General features: G+C 34.5%; 1 long non-coding RNA gene across 1 annotated transcript; it reads right to left on the minus strand.

Annotated features, from left to right (window-relative positions):
- Nucleotides 1-13,976: 13,976 nt before the first annotated feature.
- LOC128638041 (uncharacterized) lies at nt 13,977-14,945 on the minus strand. The gene is made up of 3 exons (XR_008399033.1): nt 14,876-14,945; nt 14,339-14,395; nt 13,977-14,194 (listed from the first exon to the last, which is right to left on the minus strand). It is a non-coding gene; the product is annotated as an uncharacterized LOC128638041 (long non-coding RNA).
- Nucleotides 14,946-15,471: the final 526 nt, after the last annotated feature.

Here is a 15,471-nt window from a genome sequence, read left to right on the forward strand (position 1 = left end):
ACAGGAGTGAGCAAAGTTTTATCTTTATGCCCCACATGAATTAGCATTATCTGGCTGTGAAAAGCTAATCAAATGCATTGAGATAAGAGTCATCCTTCAAGGCCTTAGAAATTAGCATATGAGCCTACCAAGATTTAGACTTCAACAAAGAATACCAAGAGAAAAAAGGCAAATTTGATGATAAAGTATAGTGGAAAGTTGTTTAAAATTGCATGCCCTATCTGAATCATGAAAGTTTAAATTTGACTTTTCTCTCTCTCTCTCTCTCTCTCTCTCTCTCTCTCTCTCTCTCTCTCTCTCTCTCTCGTCTCTGTAATGTTCTTGTCACTAGAAGCTTGTCTCTGCACTTGCAAGTTATGTTAGATTATGTTAGATTTGGGTGTGTTGATTCTAGGGCCTTTACCTGCATGATATTTTAAATGCAACTGTAGGCTTCTATAATATTTATGACCTTCAAACAAGTGAAGAGGTTATTTAAGCAGTTTGGGGACGATTTATCAAAGTCCGAGTCAAATTTGAAGCACATTTGATCCGCCGTAGTTAGCAAAGCGTCAAGATGTAGAAATGTTAGACATAATATATGCTCCCGCAATATCAATCCGATGCAGATCGATGCTTGTGTTATTCGAGCGGAATACTGATCACCCGCCATCACATTCAACTCCATTTGACCCTCTTGCCAATTTATAAAACATTCAACAGGTACGCTTGCATCAATTCCGACGCAGTGTACCTATCATTCAAACCGCCACACTTGAGTCTGCGAATGCAATAGAAATCAATGGGAGTCTGAAAACACAGAAAGGTTATGTTCGATGCTGCAAGAGAATGAAGCATATTAGATAATAAAAGGAAATGAGAAACTTTATTAAAATAGTATACTCTTTCTAAATCAAAGAATATTATTGCTCCAAATTTGTTGCACTAGTAGATAAAAATAAAATAAACATATGAACAAAATCAATCCGAAGATTGAAAAAAATGTACACCTGTTTAGCACTCTTTCCCTAACTAACGGCTAGATTTAGAGTTGGGCGGTAGCCGTCAAAACCAGCGTTAGAGGCTCCTAACGCTGGTTTTTACCGCCATCTGGTATTTGGAGTCAGTCAGGAAAGGGTCTAACGCTCACTTTGCAGCCGCGACTTTTCCATACCGCAGATCCCCTTACATCAATTGCGTATCCTATCTTTTCAATGGGATCTTTCTAACGCCGGTATTTAGAGTTGTGGCTGAAGTGAGCGTTAGAAATCTAACGACAAAACTCCAGCCTCAGAAAAAAAACAGGAGTTAAGAGCTTTCTGGGCTAACGCCGGTTTATAAAGCTCTTAACTACTGTGCTCTAAAGTACACTAACACCCATAAACTACCTATGTACCCCTAAACCGAGGTCCCCCCACATCGCCGCCACTCTATAAAAAATTTTTAACCCGTAATCTGCCGACCACACAACGCTGCCACCTACATTATCCCTATGAACCCCTAATCTGCTGCCCCTAACACCGCTGACCCCTATATTATATTTATTAACCCCTAATCTGCCACCCCCGCTATCGCTGACCCCTGCATATTATTATTAACCCCTAATCTGCCACTCCGTACACGGCTGCCACCTACATTATAGCTATGTACCCCTAATCTGCTGCGCCTAACACCGCCGACCCCTATATTATATTTATTAACCCCTAATCTGCCCCCCTCAACGTCGCCTCCACCTGCCTACACTTATTAACCCCTAATCTGCCGAGCGGACCGCACCGCTACTATAATAAAGTTATTAACCCCTAATCCGCCTCACTCCCGCCTCAATAACCCTATAATTAATAGTATTAACCCCTAATCTGCCCTCCCTAACATCGCCGACACCTAACTTCAAGTATTAACCCCTAATCTGCCGATTGGAGATCACCGCTACTCTAATAAATGTTTTAACCCCTAAAGCTAATTCTAACCCTAACCCTAACACCCCCCTAACTTAAATATAATTTTATTCTAACAAAATAAATTAACTCTTATTAAATAAATTATTCCTATTTAAAGCTAAATACTTACCTGTAAAATAAACCCTAATATAGCTACAATATAAATAATAATTATATTGTAGCTATTTTAGGATTAATATGTATTTTACAGGCAACTTTGTATTTATTTTAACCAGGTACAATAGCTATTAAATAGTTAAGAACTATTTAATAGTTACCTAGTTAAAATAATTACAAAATTACCTGTAAAATAAATCCTAACCTAAGTTACAATTAAACCTAACACTACACTATCAATAAATTAATTAAATAAAATACCTACAATTATCTACAATTAAACCTAACACTACACTATCAATAAATTAATTAAATAAAATACCTACAAATAAATACAATTAAATAAACTAACTAAAGTACAAAAAATAAAAAAGAACTAAGTTACAAAAAATATTTTTTTTTTACAAACATTAGAAAAATATTACAACAATTTTAAACTAATTACACGTACTCTAAGCCCCCTAATAAAATAACAAAGCCCCCCAAAATAAAAAAATGCCCTACCCTATTCTAAATTAAAAAAGTTCAAAGCTCTTTTACCTTACCAGCCCTGAACAGGGCCCTTTGCGGGGCATGCCCCAAAGAATTCAGCTCTTTTGCCTGTAAAAAAAAACACATACAATACCCCCCCCCAACATTACAACCCACCACCCACATACCCCTAATCTAACCCAAACCCCCCTTAAATAAACCTAACACTAAGCCCCTGAAGATCTTCCTACTTTATCTTCACCATGCCAGGTTCACCGATCGGTCCTCGGAAGTCTTGATCCAAGCCTCGGAAGTGTTGATCCAAGCCCAAGCGGGGGGCTGAAGAGTGACGTCCATCCTCGGGCTGAAGTCTGGATCCAAGCGGCGGCTGAAGAAATCCATCATCGGGCTGAAGTCGGAAGTCCATCATCGGGATGAAGTCTTCTATCAAGCAGCATCTTCAATCTTCTTTCTTCCGGAGCGGAGCGGAGCCATCTTCTTCCCAGCCGACGCGGATCCATCCTCTTCTAACGACGCCTACTAGCCGAATGACGGTTCCTTTAAATGACGTCATCCAAGATGGCGTCTGTCAAATTCCGATTGGCTGATAGGATTCTATCAGCCAATCGGAATTAAGGTAGGAAAATTCTGATTGGCTGATGGAATCAGCCAATCAGATTGAGCTCGCATTCTATCTGCTGATCAGAATTTTCCTACCTTAATTCCGATTGGCTGATAGAATCCTATCAGCCAATCGGAATTTGACGGACGCCATCTTGGATGACGTCATTTAAAGGAACCGTCATTTGGCTAGTAGGCGTTGTTAGAAGAGGATGGATCAGCGTCGGCTGGGAAGAAGATGGCTCCGTTTCGGAAGAAAGAAGATTGAAGATGCTGCTTGATAGAAGACTTCATCCCGATGATGGACTTCCGACTTCAGCCCGATGATGGATTTCTTCAGCCGCCGCTTGGATCCAGACTTCAGCCCGAGGATGGACGTCACTCTTCAGCCCCCCGCTTGGGCTTGGATCAACACTTCCGAGGCTTGGATCAAGACTTCCGAGGACGGATCGGTGAACCTGGCATGGTGAAGATAAGGTAGGAAGATCTTCAGGGGCTTAGTGTTAGGTTTATTTAAGGGGGGTTTGGGTTAGATTAGGGGTATGTGGGTGGTGGGTTGTAATGTTGGGGGGGTATTGTATGTGTTTTTTTTACTGGCAAAAGAGCTGAATTCTTTGGGGCATGCCCCGCAAAGGGCCCTGTTCAGGGCTGGTAAGGTAAAAGAGCTTTGAACTTTTTTAATTTAGAATAGGGTAGGGCATTTTTTTATTTTGGGGGGCTTTGTTATTTTATTAGGGGGCTTAGAGTAGGTGTAATTAGTTTAAAATTGTTTTAATATTTTTCTAATGTTTGTAAATATTTTTTTATTTTTTGTAACTTAGTTCTTTTTTATTTTTTTGTACTTTAGTTAGTTTATTTCATTGTATTTATTTGTAGATATTGTATTTAATTAATTTATTGATAGTGTAGTGTTAGGTTTAATTGTAGGTAATTGTAGGAATTTTATTTAATTTATTTATTGATAGTGTAGTGTTAGGTTTAATTGTAGATAATTGTAGGTATTTTATTTAATTAATTTATTGATAGTGTAGTGTTAGGTTTAATTGTAACTTAGGTTAGGATTTATTTTACAGGTAATTTTGTAATTATTTTAACTATTTTAGCTATTAAATAGTTCTTAACTATTTAATAGCTATTGTACCTGGTTAAAATAAATACAAAGTTACCTGTAAAATAAATATAAATCCTAAAATAGCTATAATATAATTATAATTTATATTGTAGCTATATTAGGGTTTATTTTACAGGTAAGTATTTAGCTTTAAATAGGAATAATGTATTTAATAAGAGTTAATTTATTTCGTTAGATTTAAATTATATTTAACTTAGGGGGTGTTAGGGTTAGACTTAGCTTTAGGGGTTAATCCATTTATTACAGTAGCGGTGAGATTCGGTCGGCAGATTAGGGGTTAATAATTGAAGTTAGGTGTCGGCGATGTTAGGGAGGGCAGATTAGGGGTTAATACTATTTATTATAAGGTTATTGAGGTGGGAGTGGGGCGGATTAGGGGTTAATAACTTTATTATAGTAGCGGTGCGGTCCGCTCGGCAGATTAGGGGTTAATAAGTGTAGGCAGGTGGAGGAAACGTTGAGGGGGGCAGATTAGGGGTTAATAAATATAATATAGGGGTCAGCGGTGTTAGGCGCAGCAGATTAGGGGTACATAGCTATAATGTAGGTGGCAGCGGTGTACGGAGCGGCAGATTAGGGGTTAATAATAATATGCAGGGGTCAGCGATAGCGGGGCGGCATATTAGGGGTTAATAAGTGTAAGGTTAGGGGTGTTTAGACTCGGGGTTCATGTTAGGGTGTTAGGTGCAGATTTAGGAGGTGTTTCCGCATAGCAAACAATGGGGCTGCGTTAGGAGCTGAACGCTGCTTTTTTGCAGGTGTTAGGTTTTTTTTCAGCTCAAACAGCCCCATTGTTTTCTATGGGGGAATCGTGCACGAGCACGTTTTTGAAGCTGGCCACGTCCGTAAGCAACGCTGGTATCTAGAGTTGCAGTGGCGGTAAATATGCCTGTACGCTCCCTTTTTGGAGCCTAACGCAGCCATTCTGTGAACTCTAAATACCAGCGGTATTTAAAAGGTGCGGGAGAAAAAAAGCACGCGTAGCTAACGCACCCCTTTGGCCGCAGAACTCTAAATCTAGCCGTAAGGGTGGCAAAGGTTGGACAATATCTAGGTATACTAGAGGAGGAAGTGCGCACAGATTTTTAAAATATAACCTTTATTGGGTAATTTAAAATTAAAAACACAAACACAATCAACATACATACAATTTAGTTAAAAGCACAGGATTTGGTCAATTGGTTTTAATCCAATAATCATAAATTATGAAAGGTAGTTGTACCATACACTGGGTGTGAATCAACTAGAATAAATTTCTGATTGGGAGTATTTTATAGAAGTCCAATAGGGAACTTATACTCTTGACAATTATGTACTGTTTATTAAAGCTTTTACCACTTTCGCGTGGACTTTGCTATTATTTATCTCTAATTCAAGGTTGAATCCAGGTTATAATACTTTTTTTCTAATATGTGGGCAAGCAGTTGTCTGGTTGGTACTAGATATAAAATTGTATATGTCGCAGCATGGGGATTCAAGGTGGAAGTTTTAATTACTTGTGGAATGCATTATATCATATTGTATTTACACTATTCATAGATTATATGCATCGATTTATTTTAGACTCCCAGTTTTATTCCTTGTATCTAATATGTTGTTCCATATATCTAGAACGTTTGAAACTGCTAATATAATAAATGCGGTGCAGTGTCCCCCCTGGGGCAAGTAATGCTGACAGTATGTAAATATACTAAGAGTAATGAACTTACATTTGCTGCTATTAGATCTTATATCTGAAATTGCTGCAAGACTATGCCTGTTGTTTTATTAAAGTATTTTCTGGGCTATCAAGCGTATTGGGAAATGTACCACTAATATGGAGCTAGGCTAATGTAAAGATTGGTTTTCCTCTATGGAGCTTTTTCTAGTCTCTTGACATTAGGTCTTGTTAGATTAGACTTTGTAAATTCTAAAGCGGCTTTTTATTCAGATGAATAAATAATGTACTACTTGATTCGCCAAGTGAAGGTATTAATGTATTGTTGAAACTCAGCTCAACTTTGAATTTGTCATTTATTTGACACAATGTATTTTCCCTTCCTTTTATAGGGTATGATGATTGCTATGGCACAGTATTTAAGCAGAGTTCCTTTTACGTTACTTCATAATTGTATCAATTTGTAATGATAGCATATGAAATAAACTGTTTGTAATTAAATAAAAGGAAGCATTGTCTGAATGGTTCTTATATTTCACTGCTGCATGTTAAAGGGACAGTAAACCTTAAAAATAATGTTATATAATTCTGCACATAGTGCAGAATTAAATAACATTATTTAGGTGCTATAGCCATAAAAGCATTTTTTCCTTTTATATTTTGCTAAAATACGGCGCTTTTACAGACCCGCTCTCTGCTCTCTGCTGAGCGGGTCTGTAAAATTCAGTCAGCGCATCGGGCCAGCTGTATAGTCCGACCGCGCCATAAGACTAAGTGCAGCTCGCTCCTGTGACAGGAGCGAGCTGCACTTAGTCTTATTGCGCGGTCGGGCCGGGCTGTGACTATACAGCTGGCCCAATGCGCTGACTGAATTTTACAGACCCGCTCAGCAGAGAGCAGAGAGCGGGTCTGTAAAAGCGCCGTATTTTAGCAAAATATAAAAGGAAAAAATGCTTTTATGGCTATAGCACCTAAATAATGTTATATAATTCTGCACTATATGCAGAATTATATAACATTATTTTTAAGGTTTACTGTCCCTTTAATATTTTACTAGTGAATTCTTGCAGCTTGTAAGTGGTTAAGAAGACTGTTCAGAATGTGTGTTCACAAGGGATAGAAATAATATCACTGCTGCATTTTAGCATTTAACATTACTGATAGCTTCTTGTGACCAATTGGTAAGATGAAAAAAGTATTGAAAATGTGTGTTCACATACGGTAAATAAAGTAATGTTTTGGGTATTTGAATTAACAACCTTTGATTACATTCGATATTTAATGTGTCTTATTCACACATAGTGGTTATAGCAGTAACGTGAGTGAACTGATAAGAGTGTAGTTTGTTTATTACGCTTAAATTAAGTTATTACTAAAGTTGTTCCGTTTTGAACACCTGAAAATAGCAGTCATAAGTATTTATAAAGGATAGTACTTAGTTGGGTATTTGGAGTATTATATACTAGTTTCCAAGCCCCATATTATTAGCCTTGTAATAAAACTTTGCTGCTAGTAACAGGTTAAATAATCACTACTGTTGCTGGATAAATCCCAACTCAGAGGTCTTATTCACATATAGGGCTCCATGTACTAAGCAGTCAGCGAGCTACCCGCATCAAATCTCGTGTCCAAACTCGCAAACTGATATGTACAAAGCCGTCAATTATGTAAAAACTCGCATCTTTAAAATTGCGAGCGTACTTATCCGCCATACCTCGCTACCTCTCCATTTTTTACTGTAATTAGACACATTTGACCACCAACTCGCCAAAAACGAATGTACTAAAAAATCTATTTGTCCGCTCGCGTCAATTTCCGCTCCCACCTCGTTATTTTTGCCTCGCCACCTTTTAGGTGGCGGGCAAGGTACAAAACAATAGGAAAGTCACTCTAGACGCCAGTCTAGACATATATAAAAGGCAGTAATATCAGCATTGTACTTACATTGTTCATTTCAGCAGCTATGGAGAGAATTCTGTTTTTGTTTATTCTCCGTTTGATGCAAATCTGGGCTAGAAGACAGAATACTGGAAATGTAGCTAATCGATTGGTTAGAAGAAGGAGAGTTCGAGTCCCCCGTGTATTCCTTCCACGGGTTGGTTTGCACGGCCTTTCTGACCGAGAGATCATACAAAGATTCCGGCTTGATCGTGAATCGATATTACACCTGTATCGAGAGATTGAAGATCATTTGGAGCCGATGACTGCTCGTTCACAAGCTATTCCGGGACTTCTCAAACTATTAGCGGCATTGCATTTTTTTGCAACAGGCTCCTTTCAGGTAGTTTCTAGCGTCATTATTGGAATGAGTCAATCTGCTTTTTCACGCCACTTATCCAAAGTAATAGGGGCTATGATGGTTATTTTTCATCGATATGTTTGTTTGCCATCTACCCCTGAAGAATGGCAATCTATCAAGTCAAATTTCTATAGGATGGCTGGGATGCCCAATGTCCTAGGTGCCATAGACTGTACCCATGTTGCTGTAAGACCACTTCAAGCTCGTGAGGAGATCTATAGGAATAGAAAGCATTTCCATTCCTTGAATGTCCAGATGGTCTGTGACCCCCACATGAGGATTATCAGTGTCCGTTCTAACTTTCCTGGCTCCTGTCATGATTCTTACATTTTAAGGCAGACTGGGTTATACCGGAAGTTCGAGGACGGAAATATGCCTGACGGATGGCTTCTAGGTAAGCATAACTGGCGTCTAATATGTCTCTCATTTCAATGTACCAAAATTGTGCCCAATTTGTCGACTGTAATCTGTATAGTTTAATTGTATTGTATAGTTCTGAATCTTTATAATTATTCTTATATTAATATTTATATTTATTATATCTTCTATTAGGAGATGGAGGGTACTCATGTACAGAATGGCTGTTGACTCCCTATAACAACCCACAGACCAGAAGTCAAGTACGTTTCAATGAAGCTCACCGATCTACCAGGGGGATTATTGAGAGGACTTTCGGTCTTTTGAAAATGCGGTTTCGATGTCTTGATCGTTCTGGTGGTGCTATGCAGTATGCACCAGAGAAAGTTGCCAAAATTATATTGGTTTGCTGCATACTGCACAATATTGCAATTAAAAGAGGCTGTCCATTAGAAGATGAAGATCCAATAGATGCTGATGATTTACCAGAAGAAATATGTGTAGAACAAGCTAATAGGCGTGGAAATGCAACAAGGGACATGGTTTCAGAACAATATTTTGTGTTTGAGGATTAAAGTTTCAGTTGATCAATAAAAAACTTTCTTTATTAACTTGTCTCCATTTTTTTTAAGAGTTAAGGTTATTAAAAATCACTCCTGATAAACAGTTAAAAACATAACAGTTGTTGCTCTTCAATTATCAAAGGTTTTAAATAAATAAAGTTTATGATCAAAGTTATTACAGACAATATATTATTGGTAATACATTGTCTTTGTGACATCACACTAGTGTCTACAGCTGCTCTCACTCTTTTACATATGTGATTATTGTAATGTAATCCCTCCATAGCTGATGCTAATTCATTGTATTGTGTCATTGAATTGTAGCTGTAACAAGCGACAGTATATTCAACAGTGCTTTATGTTATCAGATTGGATTTTTGAGTTAAAAAAGACTTGCTAATTTTATTTGTTTTATTCTAACCTCTATTTTTAACAGCTACTAGGTTTTCCCATATTCAAATAAATACCTTAAGGGCTTACTCTTAGCACTTATTTTCTTAACCTTTATAATATATTTTTGCATTCAAGATTTGTTAAAAGAATAGTGGCATATAGAAAATAATGGCAAAATAAATTATTTTATTACAAAATTATAATCTTTAAACATTATATATTAACAATTGTAAACCAAAGTATCTTGTTATACATATAAACACATCTGAAAAAAAAGGAAATGTTTAGAAACCAAATAACAATTGTAAACCAAAATAAATTCTAATACATATAAACACATATGAAACAAAGAAAATGTTTAGAAACAAAATAACAATTGTAAACCAAACAACATTTTAATACATATAAACACATCTTAAAAAAATTAAATGTTTATAAACAAAATAAAAATTGTAAACCAAATTAAATTTTAATACATAAAAACACATCTGAAACAAATAAAATGTTTAGAAACAATAACTATTGTAAACCAAAGTATAAATGTTAATACATATCAACACATCTGAAACAAAGAAAATGTATAGAAACCAAATATCATTTGTAATAACTATCAACATCGATATTTACAAACCTTCATAAAATACATTAATCTACATATACATTATATTTTTCTCTATTTTTCGGGGATACATATCTATATCAATGCGCTAATGATTGACATAACGATTAATCACGTCATCGTCTAACATGTCGCGTCCTGAACCTTTTGGTGCTGGAGAATTGGTGATATTAGTTTATGCCATGGATAAATATTTCCCTAAACGGATTGGTGGTGTGAGGGGAGTGAGACAGGAATGCAGAGACAAAATTATATACGAGATGCTGAGAAGAATGCATCGTATTTCAAAAATTAAAAGAACAAGACGACAGTGTCTTAGAAAATATAGTGATTTGAAGACAAGAGAACCGAAGTACTATAAATCGATTCGAAGATTGATAAGGACATGTAAGTTTCAAAATTATATATGAAATAATTTTTAATAATATAAAAAAGGGTTTATTTTTGAACTGCGTCATCATTGACGAATCCAGGAAAATAATATTTCCTGACTGTTACTTTGACTATATTAGTATATACAATTGCAAAAAGTTACAAAAGTAAGCATGCAGAACTGACTTAGTAGATTAAAATTTAACTATATTACTATATACACTTAAAAGGTTAGAAAACTTAGCATACAAAAATGAGTTAGTAGAGTAAAATATAACTATATTAGTATATACCATTGAAACATGCAGAACTGAGTTAGTAGAATAAAATATAAATATATTACTATATAACATTGAAACATGTTAGAAAAGTAAGCATGCAGAACTGAATGTTTTGAAAACAAAAAATTACTTGGAATAATTAATTAAAATTTTATTATTACATTTTTTTATTATATATATGTTTATAGATATGAGAAGTAGGAGAATGAAGTGTGCACACCCACCACGCTACTTAAGGTCAATGTTGGTGCAAACACCCAGAAGTGAAGCTCTTTCTCCACCTTTGCCAATAACACTATTGGATATTGAATTATCTCCAAATCCATATGAAATTTGTCATAAAGAGACACAGACAGGTAATGACTTATTATTTAAATTTTAAATCATATATTTTAGGTTTTGGCTTAAAAAGTTTTAGCATGCAATATTAATCAAGTTGCTAATTTACTTCTATTATCATTTTTTTCCTCATTAACTTTCTATCTTTATTTGAAAAAGAGGGCATCTAAGCTAAGGAGCCAGCCAATTTTTGGTTGAGCACCATGGACAGCACTCTTTGATTGGTTCTGTCCAATTAGCAAGTACAACACAGTTGGTTCACCAAAAATGGGCTGGCATCTAAACTTAGATTCTTGCTTTTCAAATAAAGATACAAAAAGAATGAAGTAAAATAGAAAGTTTATTTAAATTGCATGCACTATCTGAATCATGAAACTTAGAAATTGGTTTCTATGTCACTTTTAATGATTATTATTATTATTGTTTTAAATAATATATACAAGGTTTTTGATTTAATAGTTTTCTATCTTTGTAATTTCGTTCATAGATATTACCATGGAAGAAATGGAAACTAGTATGGAAATGGAAGAATTTCAAAATCCTGATAGTGTGACAATATTTGAAGCATTGACTTCAGATGATACTCAACCAAGGATAGAAGTTTTACCAACAATGATGGTAGATAAAGGTATGTTTCATACTCAGTAATCTTAAATCTAAGAAAATACAAGTTTTAACTAATACATATATTGTATATTTCAAATAGGAGTTGGCTCAGATGAAAGCTTTAAAGGAGTGGACATAAGTGTAGAAGCTAATATAGTAGATAACGTAGATAACAGCACATCAGGAGGTAATATTTGTGATGAAAAACCCTATCATACATTGAATATGTATATGACAATTGAATTAAAATTTGCTTTTCATTTATTTTTCTACAGATTTATCTTCAACATCAACTATTGAGACTGCAGACAAAAGTACTCAGAGTTGTCTAGAAGATCATGTTAAACAAAAAATTTCTAAAATTAGGGCAACTTTGGGAATGTTAATGGAGCAAGTAGATTTTTTATACCGTAAATATGTAATTTGATTTCATTTTTTGTTTTGTCATGATTAATAACTGAGAAAAACTTGTGTTGAAGAATCAAAAGTGAGTTTGAATTTATGTAAATAAACGTTTTTTTTGGCCATAAAAAAATTTGTCTTTATTAAATAATAACATTTTAAACTTAAATGGACACTGTATCCAAATTTTATCTTTTGTGATTCAGATAGAGCATGCAATTTTAAGCAACTTTCAAATGTACTCCTATTATCAAATTTGCATGCTCTATCTGAATCACAAAAGAAAAAATTAGAGTACAGTGTCCCTTTAAAATACACAAAAAATAACTTAGTAAACAATATACAGAGTAAAAAAATTAACAGTGAATAACATTTTAAACTTAAAGGGACACTGTATCCAAATTTTATCTTTTGTGATTCAGATAGAGCATGCAATTTTAAGCAACTTTCAAATGTACTCCTATTATCAAATTTGCATGCTCTATCTGAATCACAAAAGAAAAAATTAGAGTACAGTGTCCCTTTAAAATACACAAAAAATAACTTAGTAAACAATATACAGATTAAAAAAATTAACAGTGACTAACATTTTAAACTTAAAGGGACACTGTATCCAAATTTTATCTTTTGTGATTCAGATAGAGCATGCAATTTTAAGCAACTTTCAAATGTACTCCTATTATCAAATTTGCATGCTCTATCTGAATCACAAAAGAAAAAATTTGAGTACAGTGTCCCTTAAAAATACACAAAAAATAACTTAGTAAACAATATACAGAGTAAAAAAATTAACAGTGACTAACATTTTAAACTTAAAGGGACACTGTATCCAAATTTTATCTTTTGTGATTCAGATAGAGCATGCAATTTTAAGCAACTTTCAAATGTACTCCTATTATCAAATTTGCATGCTCTATCTGAATCACAAAAGAAAAAATTAGAGTACAGTGTCCCTTTAAAATACACAAAAAATAACTTAGTAAACAATATACAGATTAAAAAAATTAACAGTGACTAACATTTTAAACTTAAAAGGGACACTGTATCCAAAGTTTATCTTTTGTGATTCAGATAGAGCATGCAATTTTAAGCAACTTTCAAATGTACTCCTATTATCAAATTTGCATGCTCTATCTAAATCACAAAAGAAAAAATTTGAGTACAGTGTCCCTTAAAAATACACAAAAAATAACTTAGTAAACAATATACAGAGTAAAAAAATTAACAGTGACTAACATTTTAAACTTAAAGGGACACTGTATCCAAATTTTATCTTTTGTGATTCAGATAGAGCATGCAATTTTAAGCAACTTTCAAATGTACTCCTATTATCAAATTTGCATGCTCTATCTGAATCACAAAAGAAAAAATTTGAGTACAGTGTCCCTTAAAAATACACAAAAAATAACTTAGTAAACAATATACAGATTAAAAAAATAAACAGTGACTAAATAATACAAAATGTTCACTCCAGACGTCGCCTCTTTGGGTCTGTTGTAGCCTCCCTTTCACTGACAATAGCCAACAGAGATTGTAATGTCCTTTCGCTGATGCTCAAAGCTCTGTTAATTTGATGGTTTTTCTCTTCATCCATCTGCCTCTGCCACTGGAACATCTCTCTTTGCAGCTGTAATTTCTGCATCTCTATCTCATTCCTTTGCCTTTCGATTTCCACATTTTTTTCTGACAGAGCAGCCCAGCATTCAATATTTGTGTTAATAATATTTTGCATTTCTCTGTAGTCCTCTCTGTATTGCCTTGCCAGTGTCAACATTTCCCTCAATGCAACATCGCCCAATTGTCCTTCTGCTGGTGTATTGTCAATATTTACACCACCTGTTTGCAGTTCAATTGGTGGTGCCTGTGTTTCAACAGGTTCCTCAATGTTTTCTGGTGTGTGAATTTCATCCGGTTGCGCATCTCCCAAATCTTCAAGAATATCTGGAGTCTCACTTCCATCATGCCCTCCTGGTGGTTCATCTTGAATGGGATTTTCCACTATCGGCATGAGATTGATAGTGATCTCCCTTGATGAGTTTTCTTCTTCTAGATCAAGACATAACAAATTGTTAGTAAATAAAAATAAAATGTTATAAAAACACTTGCAGAAATAGAATAGAAGGAGAGAGCAGATACAACCGTCATACAACAATTTAAGTTATATTATATATATACATATGTGATACATACCATCAAATAATGGAGATGAATGTCCAGTCAATCCCTGGAAAAGACGTCCCAAATCACCTATAAAAAAATAAATAACATAAAAATAAATAAATAAAATGCTTTTTTGTCAATGTAACGATATATTCAAAATTATTAATGGAAATGTATTTTGCAATTAACTGGACACTGAAGCAAAAATAATCTTTTTGAGAATAAGATATATTGCATGGAATTTCTATCAGCTTTCTTATGTAATACTATGATCAATTCTCAAAAAGAAAATAATGATAAATTTTAAAAAAATTAGAAAGTTGATTAAAATAGCATGCATGCTCTACACGAATCCTCATTTAAAAAAATTTGTACAGTGTCCCTTTCATGAAAATCTATGATCATTGCTATTTGAACTTCAAATTACATTCCATCTGTAAAAGATCTCGAAATAGAATATGTCAATAATGACATTTGACATTTAAAAAAAAATAAAAAAATAAAAAATTGAGAGATAAAAGAGATAAAACACACAACATTGAAATTATTCATTTGTAAAGTACTTACCAGTTGATCTACCAACACCAGTTTGTGGAGTGCTGGTCCTTAGATCAGGAAGTGTGTCCGCCGAGGAAGTTGCGTGTGTAACATTAGATGATGAGCGTATTAATTGTCCATGTGTAAAACTGGCCGAAGGTCTGGAAACAGCTGCACTGGGTGGTCTTGAAACCGCAGAAGAAGAAGTAGAACAAGTGGGCACTTCGTTACTCCTCACAGGCTCTGCTGTTGTTGGCATCGCTTAAAAAAAAAATAAAAAAAAAATTAGGTTTATTTTTATTTCTAGTTGAAACTGAAAGCTAAAAGTGTTAATAATAATAATTACAGCAGTGAGTGCAGGCTCAATCATTAAAGGGACATGCCAACCACCTTTTTTATGATTTGGAAAGAGAATGCAGTTATAAACATCTTTATAATTTACTTATATTATCTAATTTGTTTTATTCTCTTGATATTCTTTGTTGAAAAGCATTTGATTGATGCGCAAAGAAGCCTTGTGTGATTGGCTCAACATGTGTATTTATTTTTCTTCAACTAAGAATATCTAGAAAATGAAGCCAAAGAAATAATGGAAGTAATATGTTGTTTAAATTTCAATTCTCTAT

Source organism: Bombina bombina, chromosome 8 (assembly GCF_027579735.1).
Source record: "Bombina bombina isolate aBomBom1 chromosome 8, aBomBom1.pri, whole genome shotgun sequence".
Classification (NCBI taxonomy): Eukaryota; Metazoa; Chordata; class Amphibia; order Anura; family Bombinatoridae; genus Bombina; species Bombina bombina.